Here is a 22,847-nt window from a genome sequence, read left to right as displayed (position 1 = left end):
TAACACACATATATAAAAACCAAACACTGCAAATTCAATAAGAAAACTTACACTTTTTAAAAACTTTCACGTGAATTTGAAAGACACTCACTTTTGACGTTCTATTGTTGTATGATTATTTCATCAAGACCAACCAAAAATAGCGCACAAAAGTCGTTAATATATTGAATTATAATAAAAAAAATTATTACAGATAATTTGTACAGATTCTTCTTTTACCAACAACATTTTCTTTTTTTTTAATAAATTGGATTTTGGCTTTAATTCAGTTTTAAGGACTTCGCTATACTGACTCTACAGACAATTTTAGACAATTTTTTTATTAAATAATAATATTATTTTAAGTTTATATGTTTTATTTGTGTTTCTTTAATTGTGTGGCCGAACATCAATGACACAAAATGTCCTAGCAAGATAATAATAGTCATCATACTGCACAACACAAATTGACTGAGTTATTCATCATACTGCATAACACAATGCACAAAGTGATTCATCATACTATACAACACATATGGACAAAGTAGGTCATCATACTGCACAACACAAATAGAAAAAGTAGGTCATCATACTGCACAACACAAATATACAGAGTAAGTCATCATACTGCACAACACAAATAGACAAAGTAGGTCATCATACTGGGGCTCAAAGTTTGGTAGGGTCACGGAGACGCATTTTTTGCTGGGAAAAATGTGTCACTCATCAAATACCGTGTAATGCCACTGTTGCATTCCATCAGCAACACTACCAATAGTCCTACTCCTAGCGTCCACGAGTGGTCTCTTAAGCCCCGCGAGCCCTGGGCAATGTGGCCAATGGCAATACCATCAGCCATAGCAGATAGGAGAGGATGAATGGCGAATCTCCGGCGCCATAAAACCTGAACCCCCCAGCTAAGGGATGGAAACCCCTACAGAAAAACCCTGGCCCTCCTGGTAGGGGGTTGGGCGAGAGGCTAATAACCTCTCCCTGTAAAAGCAACGCTATTACGAATCCTAACACAGAGCCTCGGACAACAACTGAACTTAGGAAAAGACCCGGCAAACGAAATAAGGACTTGAAAATAGCTACCTGGAACGCAAGGACGCTGTATAGAAGTGGAGCCCTAGGAGAGATCACTAGGGAGATGACGAAATATAAAATTGACATAATGGCGGTGCAAGAAACCAGATGGATAGGATCTGAGCCATTTGACACAAGAACGCATACGATACTGCATAGTGGAAATGAAAGACATCATAAATTCGGAGTGGCCTTCATTGTGGACCGGAAAATGGGAAAATGCATATTAGACTTTAAACCCATCAATGAAAGAATGTGCAGCTTACGCATAAAAAACGAAATTTTTCAATGTAACATTGATCAACGTACATGCTGAAACGGAAGATAAAGAGGACATAATGAAAGATACATACTATCAGAAACTCGAACAGGTCTACGACACATTACCATCGAACGACATTAAGATGGTAATTGGGGACTTTAACGCCAAGATAGGACAGGATCCTCTGCTCCAACACATTACAGGAATGAACAGTCTACACAAGCACGCTAATAATAACGGAACCCGAGTGATTGATTTCGCAGAATCAAGAAACCTAATAGTGGCCTCGACTCAATTCCCAAGAAAAGACATACACAAACGGACCTGGACGTCGCCAGATGGTAGACACCATAACCAAATTGATCATGTCCTGATAGAAAGAAGGGGGGCAACGAGCATCACAAACGTAAGGACGTATAGGGGTGCCAACTGTGATTCAGACCACTACATGGTGGTGGCCACCTATAGGAGCCGAATTGCAATCAACAGGACACGAAAATCACCAACTATTCCAAAAATCAATACGGAAGCTCTAAAAACACCAGAAGGCAAAGAGCAGTATCACAACGCCCTTTTAAATAGCCTCCCAGATCAGATCACTGAGCAGAACTCCCAAGAATCACTCGAAAAAGATTGGAATGATATAAAAGAAGCAATTGTAAGAGCAGTGGAATCAAGTGTCGGAAACATGCCCAGACAGCCCAGGAACCCGTGGTTTGATGAAGAGTGTGAAAGAAAGATAGCTGAAAAGAATATACTCAGAAAGAAGTACTTGGAAACGTCAACAAGAAACAAAAGACAGGCGTACGAACAAGCGAGAAAAGAAACGAGTAAGCTGATACGGGGAAAGAAAAGAAAATTCTTGAATGATATTCTGCTAAAAATGGAACAGGACTTTGTCAATAATAATCCTAGAGAAGCATATAGGGGAGTAAACTTCTTCAAGAAGGGTTTCAAACCGAATACAACACTATGCAAAGACGCTGATGGATCAATTATATCAGATAAGGAACGAATAAAAACAGTGTGGAAAAACTACTTCTATAAACTTCTCAACCCTAATAGGGACCTGAGAAGTCACCCTACCAACATCCCCACTGAATCAAGTAATGAAGAATCAGCGAATCCACCAACAATGCAAGAAATAAATGCTGCACTAAAGAAACTTAAAAACAACAAATCACCTGGGAAAGACAACCTCCCGGCAGAGTTGTTCAAATATGGAAATGAGCATCTGAGAAATCTGCTATTCAATTTAATAACTAAAATATGGACACTGGAAAAAATACCAGAGGAATGGCAAATAAGCATAATATGCCCAATTCACAAGAAAGGTGACAAATTAAAATGCGAAAATCATAGAGGAATATCACTTCTATGCACAGCATATAAAATCTACACCATGATACTGAAACAAAGAATTGATAAATATGCAGAAAACCTACTGGGAGAGTATCAGGCAGGCTTCCGCACCGGTAGATCCACAACAGACCAACTGTTCACCGTCAGACAGATCTTGGCAAAGTGCTGGGAATTTGACATAGACATACACCAACTATTCATTGATTTCAAGCAAGCATATGATAGCATAGATCGGGAGTGTCTATATGACATACTACTACAATTCCAGATTCCACCTAAATTGGTTAGGCTCATAAAAGCCACAATGTCAGACTCAAGATGTCAGGTCAAAATAGACGGAGAATTGTCGGAAGAATTTACAGTATCACAGGGACTTAAACAGGGGGACAGTCTGGCTCCCACTCTCTTCAACATTGTGCTCGAACATGTAATACGAAAAACACTAATAGACACTGGCTCCAATATTTGTTTCAAGAGCAGTCAAGTTGTCGGATATGCGGATGACATCAACATTGTCGGAAGATCAATTTCAGCCATTAAGGAGGTCTTCGATCCTTTAGAAACAGCGGCGCGGGAAGTAGGACTGCGAGTTAATGTTGACAAAACAAAAATGATGGTACAGAGCAGGAACCCCTCACACAGAAGAAGAAGTAGTGCACTATTTAAAGACAACTACTCATACGAAGTGGTCGACCAATTCACCTACCTGGGCTCCAGCCTGACAGAGAACAATGAGGATCCAGCAGAAATCAGAAGGAGAATCACAGCAGCCAACAAAACATACTTCTCTTTGCTGCCAGTGTTTAAGTCACGTAGTGTCCACAGAAAAACCAAAATAACCATATATAAGACCATTGTAAGAACTGTATTGGCATATGGATGTGAGGCGCTGACACTGACGGTAAAGATGGCTGAAATGCTGGATACTTTTGAAAGAAAGGTGCTGAGAAGAATATGTGGACCCGTGAAAGAGGGCGAACAGTGGCGTATCCGGCACAATATAGAATTGTACGATATATATAAGGCCCCTAGCATCTCTGCACACATGAGACTCCTCAGGCTGAGATGGGCTGGGCATGTACAGAGAATGCCGGATACACGCGTCCCAAAAAGAATTCTGACTGGTCACCCAGGTGGAAAGAGAAAAGTGGGAAGACCCAGACTGAGGTGGGAAGATGAGGTAAGAGGGGATGCAGCACAGCTTCTCCAGGTGACAAACTGGAAGTCAGCCGCTGAGGACAGGAGGAGTTGGAGGCGACTGTTGCAGGAGGCCAAAGCTCGATATGGGCTGTAGCGCCATCGAAGAAGAAGGTCATCATACTGCACAACACAAATATACAGAGTAAGTCATCATACTGCTTAACACAAATAGACAAAGTAGGTCATCATACTGCACAACACAAATAAAGAGAGTAAGTTATCATACTGCACAACACAGATATACAGAGTAAGTCATCATACTGCACAACACAAATATACAGAGTAAGTTATCATACTGCACAACACAGATATACACAGTAAGTCATCATACTGCACAACACAAATATACAGAGTAAGTTATCATACTGCACAACACAGATAGACACAGTAAGTCAACATACTGCACAACACAAATATACAGAGTAAGTTATCATACTGCACAACACAGATAGACACAGTAATTCATCGCAAATACATTGGTTACTATTAATAATTGACAATCGGGAGTTTTATAGTTCCCATAAGAAAAATGCATGGGGTCGTCGGAAGACCCACTTGGTTACGATCGTTTTGTTTGGCATCTTGGCCTGTCAAGAGTTAAAACAAAAGAAATGTATTCTTTTTTAAAGTATTTCCGTTTTTTTCTCGGTAAAATTATGTAATTTTTTTTAAAACTAACTTATATTGTACGTGTTTTCATGTCCTGTAAAACTTGCTAAAATTGCATGTAATTAATTATTTTCAGATACAAAAAAAAACCAAACTTGTCCAAAAGGGATGACCTCATACTACACCCTCTTGTGATATTATTATTATTACACGCCCTAATGGGCTTTAACACACTACAAAGTTTAATAGTAGAGTATCACAGTTAATATAAATTCTACAAAATTAAAACAATAAAGGAAACATAATACAACGAAAAAAGAAAAAATATTAAATGTAACAACAAAAGCATAATATAATAAAATAAGATAACATTAGTATATTATATTGTAGAATGTTGCCAGTATTTTTATGAAGCTGTGCGACTTTCAGAAAATATATTATTTGGTTATACTCACTGATAACTTTGTCTTGATACGTAGGTCTGTTTTCTTTATCACTGGGTTTTAAAGAACGTTTAGGTGAATAATTTACATATTTTTGAAAACAAATTATCTGAGTCGAATCAAAAGGTTTATTTATTTTTTTATTTTAAGTTTTAAGCCAGCAGGACCAGGAGGGTAGTGCAATCCCAGTCTGAAATATAACATGAAATATATATACAAGAGAGAAATAAAAACACAATAGGTACCACATGATAACATAAAAAACATTAAATTAAATTAAATGCTCGTCCGTCAGGGAGGTCGCCGCATCGTCTGCATCCATCGCTCATTTAGTGGAGAGCTGAGCAACTCGGAAGTAGCCATGTCCGGCCCCAGAGCCTGGCTAGTCGGTGGCGAAGTAAGGCAGTGGAAGGGTGGACCCTCTCTTCTGTGAACATCGTGGAGACACTGCAAAACCTTGCTAGTTGCATAAGTTGCCTGTATGCTTTGTTGTGGCACACCCTCATCTTGTCTTATTGCGCTACTGGATATTGTGTCCACAGTTCTGACATGTATAGGGCAGTGCAGTACCTAACATCTTCGCTACAGTGGTAGAAACGGCTTGAGAGCATTCCGGTCCTCATACTGATTGCTCCTCTTTGTCGTTCTATACCTTTTATATCCTTCATGTCTTCTGTGAGGATAATTCTCAGATATTTAACCTATGAGGCTACAAGCAGTTCATTTCCTTCTAGACGGATTGGATTATGCCAATTAAAACAGATTTTAACTAACTACCCATAACGCCGCTTACCCGCAAAGGTATGCATAGAGGATAATCCTCCACACAACCCACTCTGTCTTGTCACATTCAAGTACAGCCCAAAAAATAATCATCCGCTATTCTTACATAAGCCTTATAGATAGGTACTTATGTATTGCCATTTTAATTTAAATATTGACTTAAATCATAATAAAGTAATGCGTTCTTCTGAGTTGGAAAAGAAAACAAATTAATTAATATAATATACAATAAAGGATAAATTCTGGGGATTCAAAAGCTCCAAACATTTTAACTGCCCATTAATAGTTTTAATTTTGAATCGTGGCGAATCTCTTTGACGTCAGATGTAATACAATATCACCGCTAATCGCTTGTTTCGAGCAAGTCTGAATCAGCATGTCTTATTAAGGCACACTTTTGTGAAGATGAGTAGTAATACACGAAAAGAAAAAGGATTATTCTCCAAAAGTGGGTCAGCTTGTGTACCTTCAGCCTTCCCTTCTGTGGAGATGATTAATTGTAGTCGTAACATGAGAAAGGTTATTCCCCATTGTGAGTCAGCATGTGTCTTATCAAACGGCTCTTTAGAGAACATAAATAACTGCACTTGGAGCATGAAAAAGGTTTTTCTCCACTGTGAGTCATCATGTGGATAGTCAAAGATCCCTTTTGAGAAAATGAGTAGTTGCAGTCGGAGCATGAAAAAGGTTTTTCTCCACTGTGGGTCAGCATATGTTTCATCAAAGATCCCTTTTGAGAACATGAGTAGTTACAGTCAGAACATGAAAAAGGTTTTTCTCCACTGTGGATCAGCATGTGTTTCTTCAAATCTCCATTCTGAGAACATGAATAGTTGCAGTCGGGACACGAAAAAGGTTTTTCTCCAGTATGGATGCGCAAGTGCGGTTTTAACCGTGACTTATAATAGCAAAAGAAGTTACAATGGGGACAAGCAAATCTTTTTTTCGCAGGATGCTTCTCTGTCGATAAGTCTGAAAATAAATACGGAAAAAGCAGATAATTTTGAAAAAAAATAAAAGGATATTTGCAATTATAAAATGAAAGAGAGTAATCAATTTTACCAGCTGGCTGGGTAAATCCTTCCATTCGTTTTAAGCATTCATTTTTAACATTCTGCAGGTCTTCAACTTCCAGGCAAAGAATTCCCCCTTCATATTCTTCTCGGGGTCCTGGTTCCTGCTTGATGGTAACAGTATCCACATAAATGCTACCTGGAAAAACAAATTGATGGTACGTGTATTGATAATTTTAATATGACAAGACAAACAATAAATGTATACTTCAATAACTCCACGTTACACATTTCAAATTTTTACGTCCTCTCTGAAAATTGTCAATTGAAGATATCATTGAATAACATGATAAGATAATTTGATAAATAAGAACGACCCCAGATGTCCGCTTCGAGGACCAATGTTTCAAAAAGGAAAACCTATGGAGCACCTTCAGTACGGACTTTCATTGTTCGTAGCCGATGGAATAATGTTTTCTTGCGTCAATTGTGTATTCTAACTTATAAGTTAATATGTTATGTCCCAAACAAAGTGAAGTGAAAACTTGAGGAATCGGGAACTGAATTTCGCTGTAGTTTGACAGTTATCCGTAAAGAAACTTATTGAGGTAAATACCAAAGAACTTTACGTACATCTCAAAATGGACATGGATCCCCAACATCGGAATTGAACATTTAAATGTTTGTTCATATAAACAACGCAACTTACTGGCTGTGCAAGTACTTTCAGCATACTTCGAACATTCCTTATTTACATTTGGCAGGTCGAAATCTATATCCTTATAGAGTATTTTACCTCCGACCACCTCCTGGGGTCCTGGTTCCTTCTTGATGAAAACAGTATCTGGATTTAATAGATCCATGGCACTGCTGTGGTAACGTTCGGTAATTGGTTCAAGCGCAAGAAAATGCCTGAAAAACATAACATTGTTATAACGGAACTTTAAATTGCATAATCTTTGAATATTTTGATCCGGTTGGAATATTCGGTTAAAACTGTGAAGACATATGCAATGTACATATGTTAATTGTGACCTTGAAGTTAAGTGATTTCAAAACGGTTAAGAAAATCGTCGGATTACTCACTATCTTTGTATTAACAGGTATTACAGTGTATCGGATACGACATAACACTTTTATAACAAAATATGTGCAATCTATATTTTGTTATTATTTGAATCAACGTCTTGGTAATACTGGGTAGACGTCAAATTGAGAGTTTAAACGTTCTTCAAACAAAACGCTAAATGAATTACCCAACTTACCGATTGGCACGAATTTCACATTTAACACAGTGCAGTTTTGCATTTTAACAACTGTAGTCCAAATTAAAACAGTGATCGCTTAGTTTGATTTGGAAAAAGGGCCGCTTGCAAAATGAATGCCTACCGTAATTAATGCTCGTATAGAAAATATCAGCATTTGAACTTACCAGTAACTATTACAAGCATGTGACGATAAAGCAGGATTAAAAAGTGTAAGGTATATTATGTAAAGATAGACTTGGAAACAGGATGAAACATGAAGGAAAATTGCGTCAACAATTTCGATATAATTAATAATCAGTATTGCCAACTTGAATGTAAAAACCCTTACCGTGGTATAATATGCTTCCCACCTTGAATGTTGCCATTTCTAAACGGGCAAGGGCTTCTGGGCAATCCATAATATTTTTTAATTAGGACACTGAATGTATTTTAAATAACAAACCATTGTTAGTACGATGACCCTCAGCATGGAGACGGCAATTCAGGAAAATTTGCAGAGCCAGATTTTCACCGACAGTCAGATTATCTGGAAAAGTATGCAAGATTTTTACAGCAGCGATTATCTGATAATTTATATTATTTGTATGTATTAAATGACATTAATTACATGCATTTAAACAGTGTTATCTCAATCCAATCTATAGTGTGCTTGTTGCACCGTTCTTGGGTAAAAGTAGCAAATTGAATATGTTTCAGGATATTATGGTCGTAAGTAAACCGTCGGTTGCAATGGACCATCACAATTTCAAACCAGTTGCGGCCAAACGCATCAGTTAACATATTCGGATTTAAATTAGATAATTTTTATGCATTTAAACGTTATTATCACATTCTCGAGCAAGCTTAGTGCAACGCTCGTAGGTCATTTTAACAATTTTTAATGTTTTAGGACTCGGTTGAACGTACACCCTTGGTTGGAATGGAATATTAAAATTCTAGACTAACTACGATCAAACATAGCAGCTTACGTTTTCTGTTAATTTAAACTTTAGTTTTTTATAAAAAGCATTTCCACAACTATGTTTCAAAATGTCATTCGGCAATGTTAACGAAGTCTTATTTTGCAAAATTTGAGAATGAGGGTAATGAAAAAGATCGACAATTGGCGATGAAAACAATAAGCAAAGTATTCCAAGTTGTCACGGAGGCCAAATTAAGAGGAAAAAAAACCTAAAAAATTTTTTAATGAAAAACTAATGTTTATGCGACAAGGTTTTTATGCATAGCACGAAGGACAACAAATTATTATGACCATTAATTACTCGCCTGAAATGTCCATTCCCGTCGGCAGCGTTTATTTTTACTAGGGAGATATTTTCAATTTGTATGGATATTTCAGGTTAGTAATAAATGTTTATAATAATGTGTTATTTTTTTATTTGACGTGTACCTGGCGTTGCTGGGGGTTATTTACGATTTGATTACAAAACATCGACTTTTTTCTACTATTTATAAGTATAACATGCGTGTATTATAACAATTTATAACTAGCAAATGACAACTGTTACGTACTTGCAACTACTGATTTATAAGTAATATAAGAAGTGAGCTAACGCAATTTTAAATGGTTTAGTTTATGGGTTTTATATATATTCAAATTCTTAAAATTTGAACTCAATCACACATTATATATGTTGAAATTTTGAAATAAAACGAAAATATTGTAGGGAAATTTTAAGTTACGAGATTTTAAAATCCTTTCTAGGGCTTTTTGTATCTCAGCCTTAATTACTGAGTTGGCAACACTGAATATCAATATAAAATTTATGACGCATGGTTTCTTCACGGCCAATGGTTTCATCCTGTTTCCAAATCTATTTCTACATAATATAAACTGTTTAACCCTGGAAGTTAAATTTATCACCACATGCATAAGAATTACTGGTAAGTGTTAAAAATGATATTTTCTAATAGGCTATTCGTTTTGGCAGCGCCACTTATTCCATGTCAAACTGAGGCAACTCTATTATTTAATTTGAACTACGTCTACTAAACAAACTGCGCTATGTCTAACGCTAACGTGAACTAGCTTATAGCACTAATCTGTAAGTTATGGAATACATTTAGTTTGACGAACTGTCAATGTGACCTGTGAATGCAATATGTCAGCTAAGATAACAAAAACAGTCTACACAACACAAACTACGGAGTTCCTCAAGGATCCACATTAGGGCCACTCCTTTTTCAAATATATATAAATGGCATATGCCATTTAAATCTACATGGCGTAATTGATTTATACGCACATTATACTGCTATATTTTACTTGGTCAAAAACTTACTAGAAAATAACAACTGGATTTTAACGCATCAAACAACTGGCGAATCAAAAATATTGAACCGTTAATATATTTTTTAAACTAGTTGACATTATCGTAAGCTCACGAAAATGAGAAACGCTGTCTAATTTGTGTATTTGGTAGAATAGTTCATCTTCTACCAACACAAGTAAAGAGGGGATTATACCTTAGTTTAATACAGTCCCATCTAAATTATCTAATTGAAATCTGGTGAAATACGTATAGAACGTATTTAAACGACCTACAAAAAATCCAGAATAAACTCGCTATATATATTAAAAAGGTTTTTAACTAAAACCCAGATATCCCAACTAAAAATGTATACCATAAAACAAACTTACTGAAAACCAGAAAACTATACGAATATCACATATGCCTATTAGTTCACAAGATAAAAAATGGATTTATACATGCGAATACAACATTAATGAAAACATCACAAGTATATGAACACTATACAAGAAAGAATAATAAACTGTATACAATTTCAGTAAAGACTGAGAGTGGTAAAAGAAACATCGGCCATTAGAGTGAGCACACAAACAATCCTCTTGCCGACAGCTTGATAACAGTACATAGAATGAATATATTTAAGAAAAAAATCTTTTTGCTCTCAATATTAACTAGGTGACGTTTACCCGGCGTTGTTGGGGGTTATCCTTAGGAGATAGACATATACAGCACAGGACATTTCTGTAGGCCTTTTCAGGATATACATTTCCGTAGTACATTATTTTGATTTATCTCACAAGGTTTAGCCAGCGTTAGCAATGTTAACGCCCGAAAATATTTTTTTACTTGTCTTGATTACAAAACATCGACTTTTCTATCCTTCTATGAATATAATACGCATGTAATATATATTTAAACCTTTCGGAAGAAATTCTCTAAATGATTGTAAAAACCAAAATCCGATGCGTAGTTTAGAAGAACTAAGCGCAAACAGACAGACGCGGATAGTGACTTTATTTTATAGTATTAAGAGATAATCAAAATTAAAATGTACTTATAAATGTTAGGTAGTGAACAATAATATTTAGATTTTAGCTAGAAGTATTGGCGGATCCAATACACACCAATACCTGTTTAAATAGAGTAATCCGACTATTCTCTTAACCGTTTTCAAAAGACTTAACTTCAAATTCACAATTACAAGATTAAATATGTGAAATGCGTACAACTTGTTTCGACAGAATATTCCAACTGACACCAAATAATGAATTCTCATACAATTGAATGTTTCATTATGACAATGTCCTGTTTCAGTTATATTTCTTTGGGATTAAACCAATTACCATACGTTACCCCAGGAGTGCCATGGATCTATTAAATTCAGAAACTGTTTCAATCAAGACGGAACCAGGACCCCAGGAAGTAGTCGAAGCTGAAATATCATTTACGAATATAGAATTAGACCTGTCAAAAGTAAAGAAGGAATTTTCACAGTATGCGGAGAGTACTTGCGCAGCCAGTAAGTTGCATTGTATATTATGAAAAAAAAAGTTAAATTGAAATGTTCGGAATCCATGTCCATTTTGAAATGTCGCGCAGACAGGACATGCGCTTATTCAGAACGTCCTCTTTTGCCATGTATAGTTACTTTTATATTTTCATTTCAATTTATCTTTACAGAAATCTGCCAAACTAAGGCAAATATTTATCTTCCTAATAAAATTACTCGATTTCTCAAGTTTTTCCTCTAAAAAAACCTTATTTCATTCTCTGTAAACAACAAAACTCTGTGCTGAAGGTGCTCAAGAGCTAATGGTTCTTACTTCTTGAAACATTGGTCTCTGAAGCGGATATCTGGAGTCCTTTTTTATAGTGTCTTATCCAATTTTCCCCATGTAAGGAGTTCAGTTGTATCTTTAAGTTGTATTTAAAAAACATTTTATTACAGATCTCTCGCAGAGGGGCAATCGTAATCCTAAATGCATTGTTTGAAGTTATTGATGTGCGTCTCTGTATTATTCATATGATCATCTGATCTATGTACGTATTGTTTGTTTTGTTTTTCCAGGTAGCTTTAATATGGAAAATGTAACCATCAAGGTGGAACAGGAACCCCGAGAAGAAGGGGCAGCTCCTTATAAAATCGAAATTGACATAGACCTGCCGGGTGTTAAAACTGAATGCTTAAAACGCCCTGAAAGAATTACACAGTCAGCAGGTAAAACTGATTTACTTTTTTTCATTCAACAATTCGTTTTTTTTTTAACTCTTCTTATACTTGTCAACCTTTATCCGTAATAATTTTCTTACTAAAAGATCTGAAGAAGCATACTCAGGGAAAATGATTATCTTATTCTGTAACTACTCGTGCACTTATAAGTGATCATCTGCGATTCATAAGAGTTTCATCTGCGCACCCACACTAGAGAAAATCCTTATTTGTGTTCTTACTGCAACTATTCATGTTCCGATTGTAACTATTCTTGTACTTAAATGAAACAATTGACGATACACATGCTGACGGTGAGGTTAAACCTGTTCCACGTTGCGATTGTAACTAGTCATGTTCTTGAAAGCGAGATTTGATCTCTTTTTTTTATATCCACTCAAGGTGGAGAAAACCCTTTTTTATGTTCCGATTATTAACTATTCAAGCTCTCAAAAGGGATATATGACAAGACAGTCACAGAACAGGCTAGCGATTAGCAGTCTTAGATCTGAGTAATATCAGAGAGTGTCCAGTATTCAATATCATTTAAAAGTGGTCACAATAGGTGAATCAAAATTCCCTATGAATAATGTTAAATCGCGTTGTATACTGATTTATTTTCTTTTTAAACTAAATGTAACATTATTTTTTAATCGTAAGTTATCATTACATTTAGCATAGTAAAACCGATATATCTATCCATGATTCAGTTGTGAATGGTAGAACAAGTCGATGACTCCCAAGGAAGACATGCCAAGATCAAGTAAACCAAATACTTGAATCGGGTCATGTCAAAAGTCAGAATAATAGAAGATTATGTATGAGGCGATATTTGAATGTGGCAAGACATAGTGTGTTCTGTTGAGGTCCATTCTCACTGCCTATCTCTGTGGAGAAACGGTGTCATGGTTAGTTAATTACTCTGTGGTCAACTTTTGGGATCGCTGGCCATGCTCAGTTAGTATTTTTTTGAAAAAATCCCTTTGACTCAACTTAATTACTATAATAGACAACTATTTGCACAGCCTTCTTGAAACATTGGCCCATTTTATTTCTTATAGTCTCTTATGCAATTTCCCTCATCTACATAGTTATTCAGTTGTAACTTTAAGCGTAATAATTTAAAAAATATATATAATTGCAGATCTCGCAGTGGGGCGATCCTTAAATACTTTATTTGTAGTTATTGATGTTCGTCTTGGCATTCATATAATCATTTGATCAGTGTATGTATTGTTGTTTTGTTTTTCCAGGTAGCCTTAATAAGGAGACTGTAACCATCAAGCCTGAACCAGAACCCCGAAAAGAATATGAAGGGAGAGTTCCTTATAAAGTTGAAATTGACATAGACCTGCCGGGTGTTAAAAATGAATGCTTAAAATGCTCTGAAAGAATTACACATTTAGCAGGTAAAACCAACTTACTTTGTTTTATTCAACAATTCGTGATACTTGTTCGTTTTTTTTTACGTTTTTTAAGCTTTATCCGTAATTATTTCCTGACTTATTGACAGATCTAAAGAAGCATACTACGGGAAAACGTATCAATGATCAATGTACGAATTATTGTTTTGTTTTTCCAGGTAGCTTTAATGTGGGGACTGTTACCATCAAGGCGGAACCTGGACCCCAAGAAGAAGATGAAAGGGGATGTCCAAATATGGAAAATGACATTAAACTGCCGGAACGTTTTAAAAAAAGACAGACAGCCCAGACAGCAGGTAACAACGGTTTTCATTGTAGTATTTATCAATTCGCGCTTTCCTATTTTACTAACGTTTTTAAAAATTAATGTTGGTGATTTGTGTAGGTGATAAAACTTGTTGCGCCTTTATCGTTTTTTTTTGTTGACAGATTTGAAGACAGATCCTGTGGAAAAACGATCATCTTGTCCTCATTGTAACTACTCCTGCTCTCGTAAGTCATCTTTGACAAGACATATGCTGACTCACAGTAGCGAAAAACCTTTTTCATGTTCTGAGTGCAACTATTCATGTTCTCAAAAGGTTTATTTGTCGACACACATGCTGACTCACAGTGGTGTAAAACCTTTTTCTTGTTCCGATTGTAACTACTCATGTTCTCGAAAGGAACAATTGACGAGACACGTGCTGACTCACAGTGGCGAAAAACCATTTTCATGTTCCGATTGTAAATATTTATGTTCTCGAAAGGGAGATTTGAAGAGACACATGATGACTCACAGTCGAGAAAAGCCTTTTACGTGTTCAGATTGTAACTATTCAATTTCTCAAATGGGACAATTGACGATACACATGTTGACTCACGGTGGAGTAAAACCTTTTCCATGTTGCTCTTGTAACTATTCATGTTCTCGAAGGGCAGATTTAAAGAGACACATGCTGACTCACAGTCAAAAAAAGCCTTTGTAATGTTCCGATTAAAATTATTCCTGTTCTCAAAAGGGACAATTGATGTGACACCTGCTGACTCAGAGCCGAGAATAACCTTTTTTTGTATTCCGACTGCAGTTATCCATGTACTTTAATGTGCAAATTGACGAAGCACACGATGATTCACGGTGGAGAAAAACCTTTTACTTGTTCCATCTGTAACTATTGATAATTTTGGAAGAGAGATTTGACGAGACATATTCAGACACAAAGCGGTACAACCTTTTTCATGATCCGAATGTGTCTATGTATGTTCTCAAAAGGGACAATTGACGAGACACATTCTGAAATATCTGGAATACTGACAGTAGTATGTCTGTATGGCCATCGTCCCTTACAAAAGAAAATTTTCACACGGACCATTTCGTCAAAATACTGGCGACATGCAACAGTAGGGGCCGCCAGAGGCGCCAGTGATTGTAATACGAGGCTATGCCTTCTGGATAGTATGTAAAGCCTTCTTTGACTCTCGATGCATTAATTTTCTTTCTGAGATTTACATTATTTATAATTTTTTTCAATTAAATTTTAATTTTGGAGTCTGACAATAGTTTGTGTCCGTACGTGATATTTGTTTTTTCAATTTGATGTGAATGCCTTGTTTCGTAATTTTGTTTTGCAGTGTGATGGCTTACTTTGTCTATTGGAAAAGTACCATTGTAGATAATCAAGAAAATATTGATGATTGGACAAATAATGTTTAAACTAGATTCAAATTATCTATATATATGTATAAGGGATGTATTATGTTAACATTAATTGTTATTATTACCGAGGTGTGTCATTATTTCTTTGTGTATATTTTAATAAAAATAAATGTTTTATATTCAAATATATAAGTCTATTTAGTATTCTCATTTGTCTAAATGCTATTTATGTTATCCCTATTTTTGCTTGCCTTTGTATGGTTTATCTATTATGTACCTATCATCTTTGAAGAACAACTATCTTTAAATTGAGTTGATATTTGATTGATTTCACTAACGTGTGAAATATCTGAATAAACCCAGTAGGTATGATAAAATATAGATTAAAGGCTTACAGTAGACAGGACATTTAGTAGACAGTAGATATGATAAAATATAGATTACAGGCTTACAGAAGACATTGCAGTAGTCTATAGTAGGCAGAAGGTATGATAGAATATAGATTACAGCCTTACATTAGACGGTGCAGTAGTCTATAGTAGACAGTAGGTATGATAAAATATAGATTACAGGCTTACAGTAGACAGGGCAGTAGTCTATAGTAGACAGAAGGTATAATAAAATATGGATTACAGGCTTACAGTGGACATTGCAGTAGTCTATAGTAGACAGTAGGTATGGTAAAATATAGATTACAGGCTTACAGTAGACAGGGCAGTAGTTTATAGTAGACAGTAGGTATGATAAAATATAGATTACAGCCTTACATTAGACGGTGCAGTAGTCTATAGTAGACTGGCATCCTTCATTTGAGAAACATTTTAAGATTTGGAAATGGGAAGTGAAAGAGATCGTGCAGAAGCGATATAGTTTGTTGAAGAACTTCCTTACGTGATTGTTTTACAAATCAGGTTGAAACTTTACTCTAGCTCTTTGCTGAGTTACTCCTGCTCTGATGACGGATGATGTAGAACCCAGGATTGTGGTAGACAGGTGGAACTGTGTAACCAAATTATTAGTAGGAACTTCAGCATGAGAATTTGGAACAATTCAACAAAATCAGCTCAAAGATAAATCAAACTAAACTTGAAAAAACACAACAATAATGTAATCATTTTTATTTACTAAATCTTGCCATTTCAAAAACAGAAATATGTAGGTACTTAAATAAAGGTTTAAGCAAATAATGAGTATGTTTACTATGTCATTTTTTATTGACGATAATGGGAAAAATTTGGTTTTTATATTTCCAAAAGGTAGTTTGAAACATGCTGTATGCAATCAGTGCATCTGTTTGAGTGGGTACTATATTATACAAGTCATATTCAAGGTTATTTAACATATTATTTAATAACTGGTGGCCTTTTTAGGACAATTCTTGCGGGCCACACTGGTGGCATCCGCAACACTCTTCTTCAGGAAGCCGGCTCTGTAGAAAACACACAAGAGGTACTGCAAGGATTAGTATTGGGTCCAACATTGTTTGTAACTTTCTTAAAAGTTACCAGCCGTAGCTCGCCACTGGGGTGACTTATGGCACAGGTTATCCAATGAATAGTTCCCGGGGCGGTGGTATCCATAACTGCCTCACATAATGAGAGTATTTGTAATTCATCGATGTGTTCTTACATTGTTCTGGTTTGACGCACTGATTGGCCAGGCCTCTCACGAATCCAGGCCGACAGCGACCCGCGACAGGGCAACCGGGCGGCTTGGTACATTTAGCAGCTTCCCCTGAAAACACCATGGCGCAAGTCCGGTCCGAGCACAGCGCGGTGTCAAGTATTTCAATCGCACCACATTGAGGGGCTGGAAATATTAATACATTCTTAATAATATGCATATTCAAATCAGAATGGGCTTCAGTGCATGGGATTTGCGTCCCCCCTCAATAGTAATAGACCACAAAAATTGCATATGAAAAAAAAGTGAATAAGAAGATATTGGGGTGTTTTAAAATAAGATAGTTGGTAAAAATGTTAATATTTAAATTGTGAGTATAAGTTTGATGAAAATAATAATAATGATTGTTTGGTGTGTAAATTGTGTAATCATGTATGTAATCGAAGGACCATTGATTTTATACAAGTGACCATTGCACAAAGTAGAAAATATGTTGAGTGATCTCATGTGATTCTGCGCTATTGAAAACATAGTAATCATTATCTCACTTGATCTTGAAGGATATTATTCCTCCAGCGCCCTTGATCTAGTCTGTAAACATTTATTTTAGAGGTAAGTCATCTAAAAGTACTTTCTTGGCCGCGCAATACACTTCCCGCCCTTGTACTTGATAAATCCACTCTCGCATTTGCAGCCATCGGCTGGGTTTGGGTTCAAGTCTCCCTGGCATGGGTTAGCTAAAAAAAAGTTGTGTAAAGGCATTGATAAGAAGTTTTTACACATAGAATTTGTGTGTGTGGCACATATAATAAAATGAAATCGATTGGCGTTTTTGGTACCCAACCAAGAACCCAAACAAAACAAAAAAATCAATTAAGCAAATAAAACTTTTGGCAATCACAAAAAGAAGAGAAAATCTGTTGAGGGTTGGTGGTTTTTAGGAATAAATTCTACACTGCTTTACTGGAACGCCTTGCAGAAGCACCTACTGTTGCAGGTCTTGTTGATGATGATGCAATACTAGCAAATGATAACACGGTAAGGCACAGGTGTCGTAGTTGTTTGGACTGAGCTGGAAATTGATTGACTGTAATGCAGACATTCTTGGCATCCCTAGCGAAGCCCACCAAGCGTAGCATTTATTGTTGCTTTTTGTTGATGGTGTAACACTAGCAAGTGATAACAAGACACTTACGTTTGGAAGTTGGTTGGATGTTATTTGGACTGGCATAAACACTGCTTGACTGAAATGCAGACATTGTCTGCGTCCCTGCAGAAGCCCACCTTGGTGAAGGTCTTGTTGATGATAATGCAACACTAGTAAGTGATATAACAGTAAGGCACACAGATCTGATAGTTGATTGGTTGTTGTTTGGACTAACCTGGACACTGCTTGACTGGAATGCAGACGTTCTTGACGTTTCTAGCGAAGCCTGCTTTGCAGTAGCAATTTTTGCTGCAGTTCTTGTAGATAGTAGTACAAGGTTCCCCAAGGGTGGCGCAAGTTGTGTCGCAAGCGGAGCAGCAGGCGAAGAACTCGTTTTCACTCCGCATTTCTCTGGAGGCAAATACAAAATGGGCGGTTAATTTCCAAGGGATAATTCCTGAACTAACACACCACCCGTAAGATTATCTTTCATAAAAACCACGCTACTCATACATACAAATCATCAAAATATAATTGATTACCTACAGTGATCGCCTATCTTTTTCCTAGGGCCTAGGCATCTATTGGTTTTGACAAGGAGCGCTAAAATTTTACTTGCGCCATTTGGCTCAGGACAGGCCCTGACTAGACGAACAACAACAGTAACGCCTTTTGACTTTTACATGGTATAATTTAAATCATAATCCATAAACCATAATATAAGAAATAAAAATCGTGTACATAATAAAAGCTTGTAAAGAAATATAGTTTGTAAAACAGCAAAAAATATTATGAAATAGAAGTTAAGAACATGTAATTAAATGCAATCTTCAAATAGATGCCAAAATTGTAAGTTTCGCTGATGATACGATTCTCCTCGTCAAATCAAGAAATCGGAATGATGTATACATAAAAGCTAACAGGGACATAACTGTGGTTAAAAGGTGGTTAAACTAACATAATATATAATACACTAACAATGAATGTGACCAAAACTAAATACTTTGAATTTAGTATTAATCCTTCCTTTAGAAACCCAGAAAATCAAATTAAAATATGTGCTTGCAACCTGACAAATACGATAATATGTGATTGCCCTTATTTAGAACAGGTTACTAAAATTAAATACTTAGGTATTATTTTTGACAGCAATTTAAAGTGGAAATACATATAACCTCTACAGCAAACAAACTTATAAAATTCATTTACTTTTTTAGAGAAACTCGCAACTTTCTCAACCTAAGCCAGCTCAAAACAATCTACTCTGCACTTTATCAATGTTTAATAGAGTATGGTATCATAGCATGGGGAGGAGCAAACGCTGCCTCCATTGATCCAAAATCTAAAGCTCAGAAACTTATAATAAAGATTATCCTCAAACTACCAATCACAATCAGTTCGGATGAAATCTTTAGGAAAATCTGTGTTATGGACATTAGGCAACTTTATGCCAAAAACATACTTACATACCTCTTCAAACACAAAACTACTTTTGACAATATTTAAACTGCTCGTGATACAAGAACCAAAGGACATAATTTCTTACAAATGCCTTTCGCTAAAACAACTTTTGGCCAGAGAAATTTTAGATATTTTGCAACAAGGCTATATAATGCTCTCCCACTAGCCATTAGACTGAACGAATTTTTTCTGATATATAAAACAGACATCAAGTCTTGGATCATCAGCCAAGACAGATCCATGATCAAAAATTTTATAAAAATCCCTACATAAGTATGTACTCCAACTAGATGCTGATTAACAAATTTTTCATTTATTATTATTATTATTTATTATTTTTTATCTTTTTCACAATGTCATTTAATGTAATGAAATATTTTATGTATCAAAAAAAATATGTAAAAATTAATTCATGTATCAAATACGTCTGTCTCGACACAGGTTTATCCTAGTGAGACACACATCGAAAAAAAAAACCTGAAAAAAAACTTTATATTGATAATAAAAAAAATTAAAAAAAATAATAATAATTTTTCTATTTTGGATACTGACGATTCGTGGTGGAATCAATTATCTATAAATAGTATAAAATAAAGTGACATTCGCGTCTGTCTGTTTGTGTGCTTAGTTCTTTTCAACTATGCGACTGATTTCGATAAGGTTTTCACCATCATTTAGAGAATTTCTTCCGGAAGGTTTAGATAAATAACACATTCATTGACACATATTGATAAAAAGCAGAGAAAAGTCGATATAAAGATTATTTTTGGCCGCTTACATTGCTAACGCTGGCGAGACCTTATGAGAATATCAAAATAATGTACTACGGAATTTTTTATTTTATTTTTTATGTTCTTTATTCAGTAAAGTTTATACATTACAGTAAACGGGTAAATTTTTGGCCACCACACTAGGCACATGCCCGTGTTGTAGTGGTCAATTTTATGTTAAGTATAATAATACAAATTAAAAATAAGTTGAATGAAAACAGAATAATATAAAAATAAAATAAAATAATTTATACATCTAAAACAAGTATGAAGTATAAAGGAATTAAAAATAATGCAAAATATCTACATAAGTTTAAAATATATGAATATTAAAAATAGGTGTGGAAAACAGAAAACTTAAAAATAATATAAAAGTATATCAAAGAGAATATATATTATTGAATTAAAAATAATACAAGGAGCATGTATCAAAAAAAAAATAAAGAATAAATAAAAAGAAAAAATACAAGTGCATTTGTGTAATTAAAATAGAATTAAAAATGTAGTAAAAATACAAGTACATTAAGTACAAGTGTATTTCTAAAAAAAGAATACAAATACAATATAAAATCAAAGAAAGTACTATTTGGTAAGAAAGTAGGGATAAGTTATATCTTGATGAGCGATTTGCATGTGCGTGTTATTGTATACCTTAAAAACGCCCACAGAAAAGTCTGTTATATATATACAAACGTTATACATATCGCAGTTGCCGTCTGGTCCCCAAAATCTCCAAGTGCGTCTTCTGTTTCCTGGGAGAAAGGGCTGCCGTCGGACCAATGCAGCTCAAAATGCCCTTCGTCTTACCTAGAAAAAGACAAAATTTGAGACCAATGATTACACTATTCTAGTATTGTACACATATTTAATAAATTTCATAGATAAAATTAATTAAACATATTTTAAGAAAAAGGGGACATTAATGGTGATGGATTAATTCACTGTTGAACTTTCTTGAATGGGAAAAAATCGCGTTTTATGCAGTTTCTGCAGAATTTGTAGGGAGCGAAAACAAAACTTCTTGAGCGAGTTTCACTACAATATAAATTAGGTGTACACCTTCAGAATATTCCTTCAAATGAGGATTCCACACCGTTGAAGCGTAATGTAGGTGACTTACATCTTATAAATATTAGTTAAAGAGTAACAAATTTAAATGTTAATTATTATTGCCACAGCACTAGAACAAATAACACATCTGCCCTGATGGACACTGCAATGCTGTTCGAAACGTTGGCTAAATAAGGAGTTAGCGCAACACGGCATAACACCCCAAAAACAAATAAAAAAAAACTGTTTTGGCCGTGAAAATCTCAAATCATATTTTACAGCACTAGAAGTTATTCAAATTCTCCTGCAAGGGTTTCATATAATTTCCACAACTTTGTCGTCAGCAAACATCATGGAAAATGCTGGTTAAATCTGAATAAGGTACTTACATGATGCAATTCTGGAAAGGTTTAAATGACCTTGTTTGATGTAATCGTGGCTTTGTTTAACAGTTTTTACATCCAAATACGTGGTATAGTATCGCGTCGGAATACGGAGAGGTCTGAAAAGGAAAATTAATTAAATTATTAGCCAATGAAGTACATTCAGGAATCAGGAACATTGTATCAAAGAACGAGAGTTCAGTACCTGTATTTAACAACGGGTTCGGGTCCTTCTTTCAATTGGTGGAGATAGACCGGATATTTTATGATGACTGGAAGATTAAGCGTTTGCAACGCATTCTTTTTTAATCCCAAAAGTACCGTATTTTTGCTTTCAATCGCGAAATGACACCCACAAACAAACGTATTTCTTGCTGCTTCTTGCTAGCACCGGATTATCGAATCCGTCTGAGCAACCTTTAACACAACACGGCATTAATTTATCACCTTGAAGAATTCTAGCAAGCAACATTATTTTTAGATGGGTTAGACGATTTTCAAAATTCAAAATATTTACGCTAAAAACTTCAACTGACTTCAACTTTCGAAATGGCGTCTTTTTTATTTTTATAGTGAATACCTCACAAGAGTCCCAACTGCTCCCGTCTGGAGCCAGTGAGACTATGGCATCCCCAATTGGGGGATGTTGTGAGGCTGAAGGTAAGTGGGGAAGGGAAAGAGGAAGGTGGGGAAGTACCTGGCTATTCAGATCTAGTCACTAAACACGGCTAAAGCCATTTGGAGCAACGTTTCAATTCTGAATGGTGGTCTTACACCAGGGCGATACTGGTAGTATCTTCCACTCTGGAACGTGGCGCAAATATACTATATATTATTTTAATTAATTAATTGTGAAATAACACAAATTAATCAAATAAAATTTATTT

This window comes from Hesperophylax consimilis, chromosome 17 (assembly GCF_061612785.1).
Source record: "Hesperophylax consimilis isolate HC1 chromosome 17, BYU_Hcon_1.0, whole genome shotgun sequence".
NCBI classification, from domain to species: Eukaryota; Metazoa; Arthropoda; class Insecta; order Trichoptera; family Limnephilidae; genus Hesperophylax; species Hesperophylax consimilis.
Note: the sequence above shows the minus strand (reverse complement) of the source record.